The 20,780-nt window shown below is 44.2% G+C and overlaps 1 protein-coding gene across 4 annotated transcripts in view; it reads right to left on the bottom strand.

Annotated features, from left to right (window-relative positions):
* Positions 1 to 19,024, bottom strand: part of SRC (SRC proto-oncogene, non-receptor tyrosine kinase) — a 106,624-nt gene extending 87,600 nt beyond the window's left edge. For 2 of the 4 annotated variants that reach the window (XM_036749634.1, XM_036749637.1), the window contains exon 1: positions 18,106 to 18,266. The gene's annotated coding sequence lies outside the window, so the exon portion shown is untranslated. Of the gene's footprint in view, positions 1 to 18,105 lie in introns of all 4 variants that reach the window. The other 2 variants (XM_036749636.1, XM_036749635.1) reach the window with 2 other exon arrangements.
* Between the last annotated feature and the right edge of the window lie 1,756 nt (positions 19,025 to 20,780).

The following is a 20,780-nucleotide window of genomic DNA, read 5'->3' as shown; positions in this document are numbered from 1 at the left end:
TTGAAGCTAGGTTTCTGGACTCCAAATCCAGGGCTCTTCCCATTATACCAGTCCATTTTATGTAGCCCCAACTTATTTTTTATATATGTAAGCTCCCCGCACTTAGGCTGAGGACTATTCAAATGATTAGAAGAACAAGTCACATGCAGAAGGGGAAAACTCCAAGCAAAGAGCAGTTTTCTGTGTCCGTCCAGAAAGAGGACCATAAAATCCCCTAAGAAATCTCCTGGGTCTCGTCCCAACACCGTACAGAAGAGGAAACTGCAGGAAGTGAACTGCCCAAAGTAACACGGTTAGGTTTGGCAGAGCCTGAGCCGGAACGAACATCTGGCCCCCTATTCTTTCCACTGCACCACACTACTACCCTGGTGTCCTAGAGAAGAAGGGCTTCACTGGATTCTAGATTTAGAGAAGGGAGAGAACTTAGAGACCACCTGGTCACTTCCAACCTCAAGTCCAAAAGTCCTTCCACCAGAACAGCCCCTGATTAGTTTTGGGTACATCACTTGCCCTCTCTCCGGGCTTCATTTTTTTTTTTTTTGAGGGGAGAAGGCAAGGCAATTGGATTTAAGTGACTTGCCCAAGGTCACATAGCTAGTATCAAGCATCTGAGGTTAGATTTGCACTCAGGTCCTCCTGAATCCAGGGCTGCTGCTCTATTCACTGTGACACCTAACTGCCATGCTTCACTTTCACTGACTGTATAATGAGAAGAGTAACACTTGAATGGCTTATACAATTTACCTAGCAGAGGGCAACACTTGAACAAGTTTGAGTAAGGCTTGAATGGCTCTGGGCCTCAGTGTTACCATCTATAAAATGAAAGCATTAGGCTAGATGACTCCTGAGATCCCTTCTTATTCTCAATCAAAAAGCCTGTGACACAGGTCTTACAGGTCTCAGCCTGGTCATCTTTTCTCTACATAGCTTCTAAACAGAGGCTCCTAGATCTGGAGCCAGAAAGGACCTCTGAAGACCATTGAGTCCAACCCCCTCATTTTACAGGAGAGGAGACTGAAGCCTAGAGAGGGTGACTTGTCCAAGGTCACACAGGCAGGATTTAAACCCAAGTTCTCTGATTTCAGAGCCTGGCCCATCTGCACTAGACTTGGAGTTTGAGGAAAGATGGCTAGAATTCCAGTTCTGCCACTGCCTAGCTTTGTGACCTTGAATAAATAACTTCCCTGAGCCCATCTCACTTTCCTTTTCTATATAATGAGGGGATTAAAACAGATGTTCCCCAGGTCCCTTAACATTCTAACATCTGGTTCTTTGATCTTCCTGTATTCCACTCTGAACCTCCCTCACCTCTTTGTTCCTAGCTCAAGGGACAAGTCTAATGAAAGAGTGAGAAAGAAAGAAGTGGAGAGGCTAGTCTGAGACTGATAATGAGACCTCCTCCAGTAGGGCTAGGCTGAGCCCTTCCTGGGGGTTTGTTGGGTGTGTCTCACTGAGGCAAGGCAGGGTCCTTAAAATTCAAAAATGTGGTGTAGACCAGCTGTCCAACTGCAGACACTCCAGCCCTAAGAGACTAAAGAACCCAGGTCCTCATGCCCAGTAATGGGTCACCCTCAGGGTGTGTGGTCCCTTTAGATCACTGCCAGATAAGACACAAAGGGAAGTGGGATGGTCTGTCTGTCACCAGAATGGCAGGAACAATCATCATCACCATACCTCCCCAGTGGAAAGCACTTTACAACCGACAAAGCACCTTTTATAGACACTGCTGTATCTGTCTATCACTTCTGTGGAAGAAATCAGGGATAGGATGGATTGCCTAAGTTGTTTCAGTGGGAAGGTTCAGGCCAAGGTGTGATAAAGCTTGGAACATGATTCCCAGTTTCAAAATCCCCAACTACAGGAAAAGAGATTAAGAAATGAACCTCTTTCCCTTCGAATCAAATCTTGACATGACCTTGGGCAAGGCACAACCTCTCTCTGACCCTCAGTTTCTCTAAAGTCCCTCTCAGTTTTAAATCTCTTACTTCCTGCTAATTCTCCTCCCAGAGAATTAGGGATGGGAAGGAGAGGAGAAAAGGTGGGGGTAGGGGGGAGAGATAGAGAGAGAGAGAGAGAGAGAGAGAGAGAGAGAGAGAGAGAGAGAGAGAGAGAGAGCATAGAATCAGAAAGACCTGCTGATCAAGCTACCTGGGTCCATCTTTAGTGTAGGAATAAACAAAAAACACATGTTCTGATCTTGGCCCAGATCCATATGACTAGAGGCAGGAGAACAGGTGTTTTCCCATCCTGAGGAATCTTCCACAGCTTTTCCAAGGCTAGCAACCCATAAGCTAACTAATGCCTTTCATAAAAATGATTTTATCAAGTGGATTTTCATCTCTGGCAGCAGGAAGCCAGGATGGTATAGGGTCATGGAGTGAGACAATATGGGTTGGAGTTCCATCACTGACAATAAGTAGCACTATGACTTCAGAGAAATCACTTTTCTTCCCTGAACCTCAATTTCCTCACCTGCAAAAAGATTGAGGGGTCTTAACTTCTTGCATCCTGGACCCCTTTGGTAGTCTGATGAAATCTATGGACTCCTTCCTCAGGATAATGCTCTTAAATGTATAAAATAAAACGCATAGGATTACAAAAGAAACAAATTATACTGAAACACATAGTTATCAATATTAAAAACAGCAACAATAAAAACCAAGTTCACACACCTGAGGTTAAGAACTCTTGAACTAGATGACCTCTGTGGTCTCTTGCAACTGTGACATTTTGGTTAATTTGATAAAAGCAGAACCCTATGGGCACGAAATGCAGAGGGGATATGGAGAGGATCTAGTACATTTAGGGGTCCAGAGGGAGGCTACTAGAGGGAGGAAGTGGGGCCTCAAAGGCAGCCTGACATAAGGAAAGGGGCACTGGACTTAAAATCAGAAGCTTCTAAGGGTTCTAGTAGTAGAACTCTTAAGAACTAACACTGAAACCAATTAGCTCTGTGACCCTGGGAGAGTCATTTTTCCTCTTAGTCTCAGTTTTCTCATCGGTAATATAAGAATAACAACAACCTGCCTTAGAAAATCATAGAACTTTAGGGCTGGAAAGGACTTTGGCAGTCTAACCTACATTTAAAAGGCACTTTCATTATAACATAACTAACAGATAGTCATCCAACCTCTGATTAAAGATATCCAAGCAGAGAGACCCCTACCACCATTCCACTTTTGGACAGCTCTAATGATATTAGCTATCCTCTTGCTGATGTATTAAGGTTTGCAAAGTACTGTACATGTCAGTTATTTCATTTGATCCTCATAACAATCCTATGAGGTAGGTATTATTAGCCTCATTTTATAGGTGAGGAAACTGAGACTGAGAAGCTAAGTGACTTGGACCCAGGGTCACACAGTAAGTGTCTAAGGTGGAATTTGAACTCAGGTCTTCCTGACTCCAAGTCCAACATTCTTCCACTGTGCCAACTTTTCCTGACATCCAGTCTGAATGCATATGAGGCCAAAAAGAACAAGCCTCTTCTACCCACCTCAGAGGGCTACTGTAAGACTCAAATGAAATAAAATATAGAAATCTCCTTGTAACAAAAAAATCTACATAAATATGAGTTATTATTATGACTATAAAACACTGCATTTGTCATTATTTTACTAAGAACTTACCGTGTTGACCATGTGGGACCAAAACAAGCTAGCTTCTGAACAGGTAAGTCTCGATCTCACCCACTCAGCATCCAGAAAATGGATGTGAGGATGGGCTAAGAAGAATAACTGGGTATACTGATTGTGGAGTCCCAGGGCCCAGCAGCAAGGAGGCCAAAGTTGGTTTCAGAGGATCTGGGTTTGGACATGAGCTCTACCACTTATTACCTACATGACCTTGGGCACATCATTTCCTGGACCTTCATTTTCTCATCTGTAAAATGAGGAGATTAGACCAGATAGTCTTTTCTAACTCTAAATTTGTGGTCCTGACTCTAATGTCTATAGCCTATTGGGGTTCAAAAAGTGTTTTCCTCCCGACAACCGATCTAACAGGAAGGACCGTAAGGCTCAGGGAAGTTGAGGGGCTTGCCTAGATACTTAGCTAATTAAGGATCAGAAGTGAGCCTTGAGGCTGGGATCCCTTCCATTAAATCCAAAGTTCTGTCCACTCTACCATCCTTACCAACACGCAAAGGTAAGTGGCCCAAATCTATGAGGTGACAATTAGGGCAGCACAGCTCAGCTCAGCTCTCTACTAGATAGATCTGGGCAAGGCTGTTCCATGAGGCGCAGGCCCAATTAAACTCTGAGGAGGGTAACCAGCCACACAGAACAAAACAATAGCTTCACAGAGCTAATGAGGGGATACTGCTGTTTCCAAAAACAGATATTAATCTGTCAGGCTACTATGGGACCAGTCAACTTCATGCCAACCTGACAGATTCAGGTGCCCACCTCTCATCTACGTTACTGGGAAGCTAAGAAGAAAACAAATATTGCGTGAGGAGATCCATGAGGCTAATTCTCCTTGCTAGTTATGCCAAGTCAAAACCCCTGACCCCTGGCCTTACTGGTCCACCCACCCTTGAAGGCCCACCTCAAGCCTCATGTCCTCCAAGATGCCTTCTACCGATGTGCCAGCTCACTGTGACTTCTCCCCCTCCTCCAAGCTCTTCCAGATCCATCGGCCTGCATCACACAATCAAGCCCTTGATGATAAGCTGTCTTCTGCTATTTTCAGCTTGTTTGAAGTACATCAATCCCATCTCCCCACTGACATGGCAAGATTTTTGAGAGCAGGCGCCATGTCCTCTGCTTCTCTTATAATCTAATACAGCACAAGGCCAGGTACACAACAAGCTCTTAAGAAAAGCTTTTGTTGAAGGAGAACACCCTAGCCCCTAGGACTTGAAATGAATCAAATATGGTACCTGGCAACTGATGGTCACTACCTAATACCATATCAGGATTCACCATGGTGGAGTGGAAAGAACCTGGGACAGGGGTAGAGTCAGAATGACTGGGTCCTGTGGCCAGGGGGCCACTAATTTTCTGTGTAACCTTGGTCTGGGCCTCATTCTCCTCTTCTGTAAAATGAGGGGGTTGGCTAGATCAACTAAAGATAGAGGTATGCTTCAGCTCTGACATCTAGTGACTCTGACTTGGCAAGGCTTGAAAAGGGCTGTGTCAAATCATCCGACCCCCTACCCCTGCCCCCGCCCCACCCAAGTCAATTATAAGAAGATAACTGTGGGCAACAATTCTGGCAAACAGCAGGGGCCAGGAGGTGGGAGTGCATGATGGCAACATCAGGCCAACACCCACAGAAAACCCTCCTGCCTGCCATCTTTGGTCTGCAAGCCATCAGTTGCCAACCCCTGAGTGTGCTACACCATACACAGTGTGGGAATGCCCTGCCCCAGCCAAGAAGTAAGAACTGAAGCCAAAGCATCCAGCTCCACTTCTGGCTGGCCCTGATCCATCTGATAGCAGGGAGACAGCAACAAGCCAAAGGGAAGATTTCAGCTATCAGAAGCTTCAAAACTTCTACAACATAGCAGGAACCAAAAGCCTATGAACACCAAAGAGCCTGGACAATGCTTTTCCCTAATAATAGAGAATTCAAATGGAGCTGGCCAATGAAGTTCTGGAGAATAAAAATGAGATTCATCCGAGCCATAAAAATAAACAACTGGGGATACATTCTTTTTAGGCACCAATTCAGAAGGCAATACTTCTGGATGCTTGTCATGTCACCAGGGGATTTCCATTCCAACAACAGATTTTTATAATGCACTAAGGTAATACAGCCCATGTTGTGATAATGAATTAAAGACCAAATTACAGAACCAGCCACAGAATGTCAAGAGCTAGAAGGGACCACAGAACAGAGAATATCAGAGCTGGAAGCAAACTTGGAACAGAGAATGTCAGAGATGCAAGTTGGAATTAGAAAAAACCTGAGAAATTTCAAGTTGTAAGGGACTTTAGAATGTAGGATGTCAGAGCGAAAGGGGGACCCTGGAGCACGGAGTATTAAGACTGGAAGTGCCCTTGGAGCTCATCAAGTCCAAACCTCTCATTTTACTCAAAAGAAAACTGAGATCCAGAGAAAGGAAATAACTGGCCCAAGGTCACAGCAGACCAGGAACAACAATCCAGGTCTCACCTGAGAGAGGGAGGCCTTGAGCTGGGTTCTGAAGTTTAGGGCAATGGCAGAGCTCCAACTAATAAGAATTGACATTTGTATAGCATTTTAAGACTGGCAAAGTACTTTATGGAAGGGATTTCACTCAAGGCTCACAACGACCATACGGGGAAAGTAATAGCAGGATTATTATCCTTATCTTACGCATGAGGAACCTGAGGATTCAAGAGGTTATTACTTGCCTGTGTTCTCACAGTTAGTAAATCACAGTCAGAGGGAAAATTTGAACTCAGATCTTTCAAGAATGTACAAATAGTGTTCTTTCCATACAAAAGGCTGCTGTGGCAGTGACTGAAGCCAAAGACTTGAGCTTCCTGAGCTATAAAGATGTAACAACAACTTACAATTATGTAGCACGTTTATTTCAGAGTGCTGTCAGGGCAGAGAGAACAAAGCAGATCCAAAAGAACAATATATACAACTATTGCAACTATGTAAATGAAGCTAGGTTTAAATAGCAACAATGTCGTGGTATTTCCAAGCTCAAAAGGAGCTTGGAAACAGTGTGGTATAGAGGAAAGAATATAAGCTATGGATTCAGAGGACTTAGCTTTGAATCTACACTCAGCTGAATACTACACGTGTGACTTTGGATGGGGTGAGTCATTTAATTCCAATGAACCTCAGTTTCCTCATCTGCAAAATGAAGGGGGTGGACATTTAAGGTCCCTTCCTGCTCAAAAATCTATGAAATGAAATGACATAAGAGGACTTCAATTCAAAGCCTAACTGCTTTTGATATCTTCATGACCTTGGGTAAGTCACTTACCCTTATGAGTCTTTTTTCCTTATGTGTATAATGAAGGGGCTGGAGTAGATTAGGGGTTTTTAACCTGCGTTCATGAACTTTAAAAAAAAATTGACAACTGTATTTCAATACAATTTTGGTTTTCCTTGTGACTCGATGTACTTCATTTAATGTATTTAAAAACAGTATCGTCAGAAGGGGTCCACAGTTTCATCAGACTGGCAAAGGGAGTGAGGAAACCAAAAAGGTTAAGAACCTTTGGCCTAGGATGTCTAGGGGCCTTTCCAGTTCTAAACCTACAATGCTATAATGACATTGGCAAAAATCTGTAACTCATAGACTGTCCTTCCTTTTAACAAAGAGAAAAATACTAAAGCAAGTATTTATTATCATCATGTATTTTGTGTTAGTTTTTGATATTGTACATTGTAGAAAATTCAATTGGGAGTTTTTATGATGTGTTGAAACAGAATTTATCAATAAAGTTTTTATATTTCAGTGCTGTCACACTGGGTGTTTCATTTTATCTCTACGGCATCCCCTAGTAGATGGCTGGGGACAAAAATCATTGAATCTCTACTTTAAAGATGAGGACACTGAGGAGTTGGGACAAGTGATTTGCCCAAGGCCACGTATGAGTTAGTGGTAGAGACAGGGTTAGTAGATTCCTTCCACTGGCTGTTTGTGGCCAGTAACAAATTCTTTTAATTTAAGCAGGTCTTCCAACTCTAATAATTAGAGTTAATAAATGTGCCTGAACACAATAAAATTGTATTCCCTTTAAAACATTTTAGTAAAATTGTATGTGACATATGTATATTATATATATACATATGTATATATTTTCAGTGTTACGGTTGTTGTTGTGTAGTCATGTCCAACTCTTTGTGACCTCATTTGGGATTTTCTTGGCAAAGATCCTGGAGTGGTTTTCCATTTCCTTCTCCAGTTCATTTTACCGATGAGGAAATTGAGGCAAAGAGGATTAAGTGACTTGCCCGGGATCACACAGCTATAGTAAATATCTGAGGTCACATTTGAACTCAAGTCTTCCTGACTACAGACCAGGCCACCTAGCCACTGTGCCACCTAGCCGTACAACAACAACGTTCAGTGTTAAAGACCTTTCACTAAATCAGAAGGAACCTCCTCTAATTAGTCTGTGTTACAGAGGTCTAGGTATATTTTGAGAAATCTGGAGAATAAGCAATTCACCAAGTTGAGTTTTTTTCCTGAGAGGCCTTTCCTTCATTTGGTACCATGGGCTGAACAGTATATTGTTGCATTCACTGTTAAAGAGAAATCTGGAATCCATTTGTGTGGGGCCCAAATATACTAAGACTGACTGGATGAGTTGCTTAGTGACAGAGTTCACATAACAGTGCTTTCCCCCTCCCTCCCTTCCAAGTACTGCTGTTTGTTAAGAATAAAGGAAGATAGGCTCTCAGAGGGCAGTTAGGTGGTATAATAGATAGAGTGCCAGGCCTAGAATGAGGAAGACTCATCTTCCTGAATTCAAATCTGGTCTCAGACACTTACTAGCTGTGTGACTCTGGGCGAGTCACCTAACTCTGTTTGCCTCAGCTTCCTCATCTGTAAAATGAGCTGGAGAAGGAAATGGCAAACCACTCCAGGATCTTTGCCAAGAACACTCCAAATAGGGTCATGAACCGAAATGACTGAACAACAAGGCTCTCAGAGCTAACAAGGAGCATAAACATCAACTGCTCCAACCACTTTGATTGACAAAGAAGACAACTGAGTCCAAAGAAGGGAGATGACCTAAAGACAAGCAATGACTCCCAGGATAGCATTTTTCTGCTACACCATGCTGCCTGAGGGTGGGTGTAGTTCAGGGCCTTCGTAGGCCGTCAACTCCAAGTTGGAGAAGTTTTTTCCTTGTGATTATTACACTCACCCCATAGGGCCCCAAAGACTGGAATTTGGAACTAAATGAGAGGACATTAGCACAAGTCTCTCTGCATTCCTCCCTCCCCTATTACATTGAATTCTGTCCCTAGAGCCACCAATTTTACTAAACAAGTCACTTCTCTTGAGGTTTCAGTTTGCTCCTCAGTAAAATAAAAGCCTGAACTAGGACATATTTTAAGTTCCCTTCCATATTCTAAGGTTCCTTGTAGCTCTGCCATCCTATATCAATAAAATCAAGTCAACAAACATTTATTAAGCATCTGTTATATGCAAAGCACAATGCTTGGCACTGAGGATAGCTACAAAAATGAAAAGGCACAGTCCCTGCCCTCAAGTAGCTGACTATCTCCTAGAACTAAAGATCCACCAGAACTAGTTAGGATGTCCTAATAGTCTATGTTCTAAATTTCCTCATGGCTCTACCATTCTTTATTCTATGTTCTAAATTCCCTTCTAGCTCCCCCATTATTTGGTCTACGTTCTAAGGATCCTTCAAGCTCCCACATTATACGTTCAAAGTCTCCTTCCAGCTCTGGGCTCCTAGCCTCTTAAATGGGTTAGGTTAATCATTATACTTATAATCTAGTTCACTCTATCAACTTACTTAGTAACCTTTTTTTTCCCAGATAAAGTAAAGGAAAGCTACTGCCTCACCTCTGACTCCTCCTCAACTGGTAGAGTCTACATTGATGAGATTTTGCTGTCCTGAAAGCATTAAGTCTGTGTGGTAAGACAGGCCCTGTATTAAGGAAGTCAAAGAAGATGAGGCCCATAGGAGTTTTTGACCTAGGACAGAGAACAAGCAGCACGTAGAAGGAAATGCTGCCCAGGCCTGGAAAGGAATCAGACAGCTCTCTGTCCTGGGGCTCAGGATGCACCATCCTGGCTAGAAACAGCAATAAACTTTCCAATAGAAATGCGGCGGGGGGAAGAGAGAAAAAAAGTAAAAAAAAAAAAAGTCAGATGTAATGTGGGGAAGTGATGTCATGTGGGAAATTGTACTCAAAGATAAAGGAACAAGTGATTTTACAGACAGTGGAGGAAACAATGTAGCTTTAGTTAGCCGGCAAATTTCCCCCAAATAGTGCCAAAAAGCAGCAATTTTTAGAAGTGGCCTTTTTAAAAGAGCTCTATAGAGCTGCACAGGAAGAGAGGGACTCAATTTAGTACTTCTCTCCAATGGGCCTTTGGGAAGCTGTCCTGCCCCTCCATGGTTTATTGCTGCTTGGATTCACCACCCAAGCAAGAGACAAAAACAGAACTGCCCTTTTGGAACAGGGCAACCTAGAATCCTAGAATGGCAGAAATGGAAGGATTCTAAGGACAAAGAATAAAGACTATCAGAATTGGAAAAGACCTTAGAGAATATAGAATGTTAAAGCTGGAAAGAACCTTAGAAGATAGAATGTTAACACTGAAAGAGACCTAGAACAGAGAATGGCAGAATTGGAAGAGAATTTAGAATATAAAATGCTAAAGCTGAAAAGCTCATAGAAAATGAAATATTGGTGTTGGGGAGGAACCTTGGAATGTAGACTGTGTTCAGAGCTGAAAAAGATCTTGGAACACAGAATGTGAAAAACTGAAAGGACCTTAGAACATAGGATGTTAGGGCTAGGAGGGCAAGGTGGGAGCAGAGCTACTAGAATCCAAGACTCTCAAATCCTACTACTGCCCTTTCCATCTCTCATGTCTGTAGCCCATGTCAGCCCCTCCTTCCAAGGGAGTTTTGGATGCAGTTTGGAGTTGTCAGAGAGGGGAAGGGGATGGTGGTGGGAGAGGAGTTGGAGACAGACCCAGTGTGAGACAAAGCATGTGAGCCAGGAAGAAACTGAGCAGTTTGTTGCAGCAAGGGGATATGGAAATTTAATGGAGCTTGGGAGAAATAAAAAAGAAAAGAAAAGCTCAAGATCACAAATAAAAGTATTCAAAAAAAAGTGAATTTTAGGTCAAACCATACATGAAGTACAAATCATTTTCTTTCCCTCTGCACACCTGGTGGGTATGATTTCTAACCCACCCTGTCAAATGCCTCACTCATCAGAACCAAGCAAACCCAGGCACTGAAGCTGGGAAAACCCTGCGTGCAACTGTGAACCCACTCATCCTTTCCCATGAAATAATAGCATTTTAAAAGGCAGGGCAGCAAGACATTTAGTATCATTGCTGAAGAGAAAGTAAGGCACAGGAGACAGAAAACTCAGACTAGGAAGCAATATGGTATGATAGAAACATCATTGGGCTCAGAAATCTCATTCAGCTTGATTTAATTCAGTTAAACAAGCATTTTTTAAGTATTTACACTATGCTATGCCTTGAAGGTACAAAGATGGGAAAAGGTGCAGTCTACCAGAGCCAAAAGAGCTAGTTAGAATGTCCTACCTAATACAGGCAGTACAGAGAGGGCTCACCTCAGAGTCAGAAAAACCCGAGTCCCATCTTAGATACATATCTGCTGTGACAAGTCACTTAATCTCTCTGTGAGGCTAGGTATCTCTCTAAGACTATCAAGTGCCAAGTGGCTGATTAGCACTGGATCCATCCCCTTACCCAGATCTCTATACACAGCTCTGAAGCCTCCCTTCCTCACTTCCAAAAAAAATGTTCAAGCCACTTTGGGCCTCTGTTTGAGCTGGGATTTTGAATACTTACAGACTAGCCAAGTCCCCTCCTTTCTCTAAACTTGTTTCCTCATCTATGAAATGGGGATGATACAATTTGCAAGACCTATTTAGAAGGGCTGTCATGAAGAAAGCAATCAGTAAACCCTAAAGCGCTAGAGAAATGGGAGCCTCTCTTATCATCACATCATCACCCTTAGCATGGTTATCACCAGAGAAATCACAGGGTAGCCACAGACTACCAGGTAACATGGAAGAGAAAAGGGATATTTTGAACATAAAATGCTAAAGCAGGTTGGTTCTGTGATCTCATTGGTATGAGGAAGTCCCAGGTGAAGAAACTCCCTCTACCAGTACAGGTTGGTAGTTCCTCTGCAACTTAGAGTCTTAAAGAATTACATGGACACATGCTTCAGTTCCATGTGATAAGTGCCCACCACAGGCAAAACAACTGTGGAACAGATGTTCTTGAGGTACCTGCTCAGCACAGGACACTTTGAGGGTCCAGTGGGGTGAACTTCAAGGAGCTTCAGGTCTACTTGAGGGGAATCCACAACACTCAACAGTTAGATAAAAATGCAAAGCAATCTATAGTAAGTCACTAAAGGAAGGGGTCAGTGAGTGCTGGAGGCAGGCATGGAAGGACAGGGAGATTCTGTGTGGATCAGGATGGGTCAGGAAGGCCTTTCAGAGGATGTGGGATCTGAGACAAGCCTTGAAGGTTTGTTATACTTTGGAGAGTCAGAGAAAAACAGGGAGGGCACTGGAAAGGGGGAAAGAGCATGAGTAAGACACACAGTGCTATGCACATAGTAGGCACCTGAGTAACATTCCCCAGCCTCTGTCTGAATCATCACTATGAGGAAAGCATTTTTTAACCTAAAAACTCAATCTAAACATTAGTCATCATATTGATTCCTTATCAGTGTCTTTTTTTTCTCATCCTACCCTTTCCCCTCTCTGTGTCTTTGAAGGCAGCTCCCTCTGCCCACCAAAAACTCCCTCTATTCCACCACATCCCACTCCAGCTGTAGAATATCTGTCTTCAAGGCCCAGATCAGGTGGCATCCTCCCCTGTGAAGACTTCCTTGATACCCCTCACCCCCAACTCCTAATGGAAGTGATCTCCCCAAACTCCTGTTTTTACTTAAAAATCTGTAGAATATCAGAACTGAAAGGAATCTTAAGACTTATCTAGTCCATAAGCCCCAAATGAGGTCATGAAGAATTAGACACCACTGAAACCATTTAACAATAACAAATAGATATGGAAATTAAAACTCAGAAACAGTTTGTTGCCCACCATCACACATGGGTAGCAGGTCTTCTGACTCCAACTCCAGTGGTCTTTTGACTACACCACACTGAGTCTCCTCACCCACCCCCACCCCCACCCCCACTGCCATCCATGTATCAGCTCCTTGGGAGTGAGGTGGCTTATGATGCCTTTGAATCATAAAAGCAAGCACAGCTCATGCTCTCATGTAGCAGGAAGGAAAGACTGCTAACCCTGGAGTCATAGGAGACATGTGCAAACTAGGGCCTGATCTTTATCAGCTGTGCAAGCCACTTGCCCTTTCTGAGCTTCAGTTTCTTCCTCATCATCATCTTCATATTTATATAAAATTTTAAGCTTTTGCAGGTCAGTTAGGTGGCACAGTGGATAGAGTGCCAGGCCTGGAGTCAGGAAGCCTCCTGAGTTCAAATGTGGCTTCAGACATTTGCTAGCTGCGTGACCCTGTAACTTAACCCTGTTTGCCTCAGTTTCCCCATCAGGAAAATAAGCTGGAGAAGGAAATAGTATCTTTGCCAAGAAAACCCCAGATGGAGTCAGGGAAAGTCGGACATGACTGAAACAAGCAAACAACAAAATTAAGCTTTGAAAAGTGATTTTACACACACACACATATTTAAATATACATATATACATATATATATAATTTGATCAGTAAAAATCTTATATGTCAAATCAGAATAATAATTTTAGCACTACCTACCTCACAGGTCTATTGTGAGGCATGTGCTACAGAAATGAGTCATTATTATCAAATAATAAGCACTTAATAATAGCTGAGATATATTAAACACCAAGATTTGCTAAATGTTTGACACTCGTTTCTTATTTAAAACTTACAACCACTGTGTGAGGAAGGTACTAAATGAATTACTACTCCCATATTACAGATTTGGAAACATCAGTTCAGAAGTTAAGTGACTTAGCTCTAAGTGTCAGAGTAAGGATTTGAACCCAGGTCTTCCTCACTTCAAGTTCAAGCAGTCTCTGCAGCACGACTTCTTGAGAGAATATTGAAAGCATTAGGCCTCTCTAAGATAATGGTATCTTATAGGATTATTGAATATTAGTGCTAAAAAAGAACTTAAAATCATTTAGTCTAACTCAGGAGCAGGGAACCTGTGGCCTTGAGGTTCTAGGTCCTCAAGCACAGCCCTTTTACTGAATCCAAACTTCACACAAAAAAATCTCCTTAATAAAAGGATTTGTTCTGCAAAACTTGGACTCAACCAAAGGGCTGAACTTGAGGGCCTAGAGGGCCACACATGACCTTGAGGCCACAGGTTCCCCACCCCACCCCTAAGGACTTAGACTCTAAGTCACTCTTTTTAGAGGGAAATAAACTGAGGTGCCAGGAGTGTAAATAATTTGCCCAAGTAGTAAATGGCACAGCTGAGATTCAAACCCAAGTCTTAGTCCAAATCTAGCACCTCTTTTTTTTCAGGACGCCATGATGCCAGCTATGGGAGGTGGCCAGGGTGCTAGGTATGGGAGTAAAGGAAAGGATTCAAAAGAGATGTAGATACAAATCTCACCTTCTACTTTTACCAGGTGTGTGGCCATGAGCATGGACCTTCACCCTTCTAAGCCTCTATTTCTTCATCTGCAAAATGAGGTTAGTAACAGTACTTCCCTCATAGGATTGCTGGGATGATCAAATGAGATAATGTTTATGAAGTTCTAAATAAATATCTACCTAAAAAGAGAGGCATTATGGGGTAGAGAGCTGGCCTTAGAATCAAGAAGACTCGGGTTCAAATCCAGCCTTTGCTGGAGACAAGCTATGTGACCACGGCAAAGTCATTAACCTCTCAGAGCCACAAGCAACTCTCTACAACTGTACATTACCCAGGAGTTGCTGATAGGCATTGGTGAAATTTCTACCTCCTACCTTCTCTCTAATAAAAGACAGAGATAGATGGATAGATAGATTAAATAGATTTGTAGATAAAATATAGACAGATAGGTATATACACACATATATAAGAATATATACATATATTTAATAGCTTTAAATGCACTAAGCCTTTTGGGACACCCTATGTGTATACGTGAGGATGCACACATGTGTGGACACATTTTTTTTTAATGTCCTCAGTACTCAGAAGGAGACCCAAGGGCCTAGATATGTGGTATGGCACACTGATAAGAGCACTAGATTAGGGGAGATAAACCCCAGATTCTAGTCCCAGGTTTATCACTAGCTGAACAAGTCCTTTCATGCTCTGGGTTTCATCTTTAAAATGGAGAAAATAGCCCTTGTCAGGGTTATTGCGAGGATCAAATGAGAGATGACAAATGTGAAAGCTTTTAAAAAAGTATAAAGTGCTTTGCAAATGTATGGGTCAAGTTACCCCTTCTTCAAAGGAAAAACAGCTAAGAAAGCAAAGGGGGACTGACAATGGGCAAGAGCCCCAGTGGGTCTGGCAGAAGCTGCTGGCACCCAGAATATATTCAGTTCCAAGAAGGGCTATTTGAGGAGCTGCCAGTGCCCTCTATCCACTGTCTGGCTCACTTCTTCCAGGCAGCTTGACCTTTGGTTGAAAACTCATACCACAGGATCCACAAAACCAGCCACCAGCCATTATATGAAGTTAGAGTCAGAAAAGGCATTAGAAATCATCTAAATTCAATCCCTTGTTTCACGGATTGACTACCCTATGATCCAGAGTGGTGGAGCCATTGGCCCATAGGTAATAAGTAACAGATCCAGGATTCGAACACAGACTCTAAGAATTCCAGATACAGCACCTTTGCCATGACATCATCCTCCCATCCATTCTTCGCAAAAACTATTAGTAGATAAAGCTTCTTAATGGAACTTCAGGGGCAATTCAGGGCTGACAGGCTCCCAAACTCAGCTGAAAGGGGCTTGTCTCCCAGTTACCTTCTCACCTAATCCCACAATCAGGGCTGGTTGGAATGCCTCTAATATATAGCCTACTCTTTTCTTCCCTCCCTTTAATAAGTCTATCCTACAGAGAAGCAGTGTTGTATAGGGGATAGATAAGTGGCTTCCAAGCAAGGGAGATCTAGGTTAGAGTCCTGCCTCTGACAGCATGTGTCATACATACTTGAGGCCTGTGTGACCCCAAGCAAGTCACTTTACTTTTCATTATTTTAGGAAACTCTATAAGTTACAGAGAAAGTGCTTACCCGCACTGGTACAGTGAATTCCCTATACCACTGAAATTACTTTGCCATAACCTAGGCTAGCCTATTTACATGTGCCTCAAATAGCCCTGGAGTGAAGTCAAAGAAAATCCATTCCACCACCCCAAAGTCAAGAGCTACGATCCCGATTCAAATGGAATCTTTATTGTCCCAAGGAGAAACAAGGGTTAACCTTGATCCTAACATTCATAGCTAGAAGGGCTCCTGGAGGGGAGGGAAGGAGGAAGAGAGTAAGTATATAGTGCCTACTATGGGCCAGGCACAGTGCTAAGCACTTTTACAAATATTGATCCTCACAACAGCCCTGTGAGGTAAGTGCTATTATTAACCCTATTTTACAGTTGAGGAAACTGAGGCAGACAGAAGTTAAATGACTTGTCCAGTAAGTGTCTGAGGCTGAATTTGAATTTAAGTCTGACTCCAGGCTCTTAGAGCTCATTTAATTATTGTAACAGGGAGACCACAATTTCATAGAGGCCCATAGTTTCAGTGACTTGCCCAAGGTCAAAGGAATAATAGAAAGCAGACCTGGGATTCAGATCCAGATCCTCTCAAAGCAAAGAGTGTTTTTTCCACTCCACCATTGGGCTTTATGGGTGACAAAAAGCTTTCTTCATCACAGTCTCAGAGGTCCCTGGTTCAACTGCTTCTAATCTCCAATTTACAAATGAGGAAACTGAGGTTTAAAGAGGTGGGTGGAGCTGGGACTCACACCCAGGTTTTTTGGCTCTAAGTTTAGTGCTCATTCCACTATACCATCCACCCCTCTTATTATTCCCACACCAGAATACACATGTGCTTTTAACATGCCCCACATTCAATTGTCTCTCTCTCACCTCACCTCCACCAACCCCATCTAACAGATCATTCACTTCAACTTCCCACAATAAAGCCCTCTCATCTGACAGCCTAGAACAGCAGATCTCTTAAATGCAAACCAAGGGACCCAAAACTTTCATCAACTTGGATAACCAGCCTTGAGCTCTGAGATCTAGGATGAGGCCTATTTCCCCTAACAGTGTTTATAAACATATTTAAAATGGACGCAGCTCAAGGGAGAGAACTTTGGCTAGGGAATGCTCAATCCTGAGTACTGTGTAGATCGAAGACTCCCATGGATTCCTCTTTAACAGATCAAGTTCAAGACCAAGACAAAAAAACTGGGGAGGGTAACAAAGAGGGTGGCCTGATCAAGGTCCTAAGAAAGACCAATCCGGTGAGCCTGAGAAAGAAGACTCACAAACGAAGCCCAACTGTGCCGAGCTATAGCGTTAAAAAAACAAAGACCCTCTGAAACGAAGATTTAAAGGGGGCTGGGGGAGGGGGTGAAACAGATCAGAAGACTCCAATGCACCAGGGATATTAATATTTCATATTTTGCCCTAGATATGACTGAGTTTTTTTCTCCCTGCCTGGTTTTCCCAAGTGCTTTGAATAAATGAACTAAAGAAAGTCTTCAATTATCCAGCTCAGCCCTGACATTCCCTAGTCAATCCCCCAAATCCATATCCCAACAAAAGGGTTCCTCCATAGAAGCCGGTCAGTCACTTCTCTCCGATGCTTGCAGCTCCCTTACTCCGCTGAGGAGGCAAACGCCGCCGGATTCCTCTAAAACCATAAAGACCTCAACGCCCCGATATTACTGAGTCAAGGCCGGCCAGAGCTTGGGCCATAAGGGCCCTTGGGAGGGCTTCGGGGCCCTGCCCGAGAGCACTAGGATCCGATTTACGCGTCCGCTCCCTAGGCTTGGAATGATCCAGGAGAGAGAGGTGAGGTGGGAAATGTGCCTGCCGGTTCTCCGAGGCGGGTGGGAAACAAAGCCGGGGTCAGCTTCCCCGCGGCCCCATCCAGGGAGAGGTTAGGGCAACGCCCCCCCATACACACACACACACACACACACACACACACACACACACACACACACGACAACGCGCCCCCCCCCCAACACACATCCCGGGACAACGCCCCCCCTACACACGCGCGCGCGCGCGAGCACACACACACACACATACACACACACACACACAAACACACACACACACACACACACACACACACACACACACACACACACCCGACTAGCCTCAACATTCTCCCTCCCCCTCCCCCTCCATACCCCAGACAGCACGCCTGGGTTGAGGAAGACAAGAAGGAGGCGGGGAGGAGGAATCTCTTACCTTCTCTCCCCAAGAAAGACAGTGGACCTCTTCCTCTTCCTCCTCGCCCCCGATCCTCCCGCGACACCCAGACTGGCTGGCTCCGGTGGGGAGAATGAATTATCGGTCGGAGAGAGGAGGAGGAAAGGCGGCCGAGGGAGGGAGGGGAGGGAGGAAGGGAGGAGAAAGAAGGAGGGGAAGGAGAGGGAGGGAGGGAAGGAGGAGAAAGAAGAGAAAGAAGGGAGGGGAAAGGAGAGAAGGAAAGGAGGGAGAGGAAGAAGGAAATTCTAGGTACTCCTGGTAGAGAGGAGGTGGGCCAAGAAGGGGTAGTTGGGGTTAGAGATAGGGATCCGGACTATGGAAGTGTGGAATAGGGATCAGGGCGCAAGGAACGAAGGGGTAGGGACTGGGGCTCTGAGGGTGAGGGGCGGGGATCAGGGCTCCGGAGGAACAGCGAAGAGCTGAGGATGGAGGGGCGCGGGTGGGGAGTAGAGCTCGTGAAAGCGTGCTAGAAATGGGGGGTTAAGGAAGGAGGATAGAGATAAGGGGTGAGGGGAAGGGATAGGGGTTCGAAGAACGAGGATCCAAGTGGTGGGCGCGGCGTACCCGCCCACCCCTTAGCTGTGTCTGCTGGCGAAGGGTTATGACTCCTCAGCGCAGTGCAAGCTTGGCCCGGGAGGCAGCTCCGCTCGCCTCCAGGGAGATTCAGGTCGAGGGTCGGAAGGCCCTGCTCCAGCAGGGGAGAGAAGGGGAGAGAAAGCCGGTTAGCCCCCACCCCCACTACGCACGAAAAGGGAGAAGGATGAGGGGAGATCGAAATGGAGCCAAAAGGAGGTCAAGCCAGTCCTGCCTCGAGACTAGAAGCCCAGTCTACCCTGTCCTGGTTTGAAGGGTGTCTCACTGCCCCCTTAGTCGTCGCCTTCTCCACCTCCTCCTTCCCTTCCCCTCCCCTTTCTCCCCTCTCTAGGGAGGAGAGAAAAAAAAAAAACTCTAGCGGAATATGGCAGCAAAACCGGAAACAGCTTGAGGAAGAAATCCCCCTCCCTTCTTCTCATCCTCCCTCCTCCCATTCCCCAACCCTTACCGCTCCCCCATTCTCCATCCCCCACCCTAGCACGGCCTGAAATGAGCTCTGAGCTGGGAGCTGAAGAGGTATACCCCCTTCTCCCTGCGGATGGGGCTGCCGGCTACATCTGGGGGAACAGCTGAGCGTCTTATCTGCTCCTGGTTCCCACAAACCAGAGGCCATAGCTCCTTCAAGTTGTCACCTTACCGCACAGCCACCCCATCCCCTCTCCAACCATACATACTCTTTTAACCGTGAATCACCCCAACCGTGGATGGGGAGTGAGGGTGCAGATCGTGGGACCTAGCTTCTCCAAGAAGGGAAAATAGCCTTTGGACCACGCAGCGCTTCATTGCTGCTTCCATACCTCCCAACTACACACTCTGTCTCAGTTTGTCATAAATGAGAGATCCTGAACTAATTATATACATCGATTTTTATGTTAAAAACAATTACTAGTATTAATTATTCTAAATGCAAATAATCCTTTATGCTTATTTATACAGCGCTTTTACATCCGTTTTAATATTTGATCCTGTGAAGTGGTTAGCACATATTATCCTCATTTTACAGCGGAGGGAAAATGCCTTGCCTTAAGGCGGGTTTTTCATCTTTTGTGCTGTCCTGGACCCCTTTGGCAGTCTTATAAAGTCTATGAATCCCTTCTCAAAATATATTTTTAATGCATAAAATAAAATGCATGAGATAAATAATACCTAGCAAAGTGCTTTACAAACATTATCTCATGTGATCCTCACAACCCTTCGAGGAAGGTGCTATTATTATCCCCATTTTATAGTTGAGGAAACTGAGTCAAAGAGAAGTTAAGTGACTTGCCCAAGGTTGCTGAGCTAGGAAGTGTCCGAGACCCGACTAGAACTCAAGTCTTCCTGAGGCCAGGCCCAGCATTCTATCCACTGTGGCACAGCCACATTACAGAATAAATCAATTATCAAAATATTTTTTAAAATAAGGTCATGGAACCCAGGTTAAAATCCCCCTGCCTAAGGTTTCACAGTAAGTGAACACTAAGACTGGAACATCTCTCTATCAGGCTCCTGGAAGTCCCAGCTTTTCCCACTCAGCCATCGCAGGGAACTCAGGAAAGGAAGGAGAATGATTTGAATCTTTTTTTAATGTGAAGGACACTTACCTCTCCAGGCAAAAATAATCATAATAATTAGCTGCTTTGCATTTTCGCTGAAAGTAGCAAGAGTCAGGCAAGATGGACAGAGCTAGACTACCTCCAAACCCTGGACTCTCTCAGGAGGGTAGGCTGCTTTCTTTTCATTAATTCATTGAACTACTATGTGCAAAACATTGCTATACTGGCTGGGGAAAGTACAAGCTTAGGTAAGACTGGTTTTATCCTGATCTCTGGATCCATTTATTGATCTGGTTCCTCTTATTTTATTCCCATCCTTTCTGCCTTTCCTAGTCATGGAATGTTTCTGCTTGGTCCCCGAGCCCAAAGATCCACGGGAAATTTAATCTGTGGGAAAGGTGAGGTAGAGACTACAGTGGGGGAGGAGGGAGAAGATCGGGATGGAAACTTGGAGTTTAGGCAGAGAAGAATAATTAATAATTAGAATTTAAAATGAAAATTTAGCTACAGAATTAAGTTCTAGCT

This window comes from Trichosurus vulpecula, chromosome 3 (genome assembly GCF_011100635.1).
Source record: "Trichosurus vulpecula isolate mTriVul1 chromosome 3, mTriVul1.pri, whole genome shotgun sequence".
In the NCBI taxonomy this organism is placed as follows: domain Eukaryota; kingdom Metazoa; phylum Chordata; class Mammalia; order Diprotodontia; family Phalangeridae; genus Trichosurus; species Trichosurus vulpecula.
The sequence above is the reverse complement of the archived record's forward strand: the minus strand, read 5'-3'. Positions and strand labels throughout refer to the sequence as shown.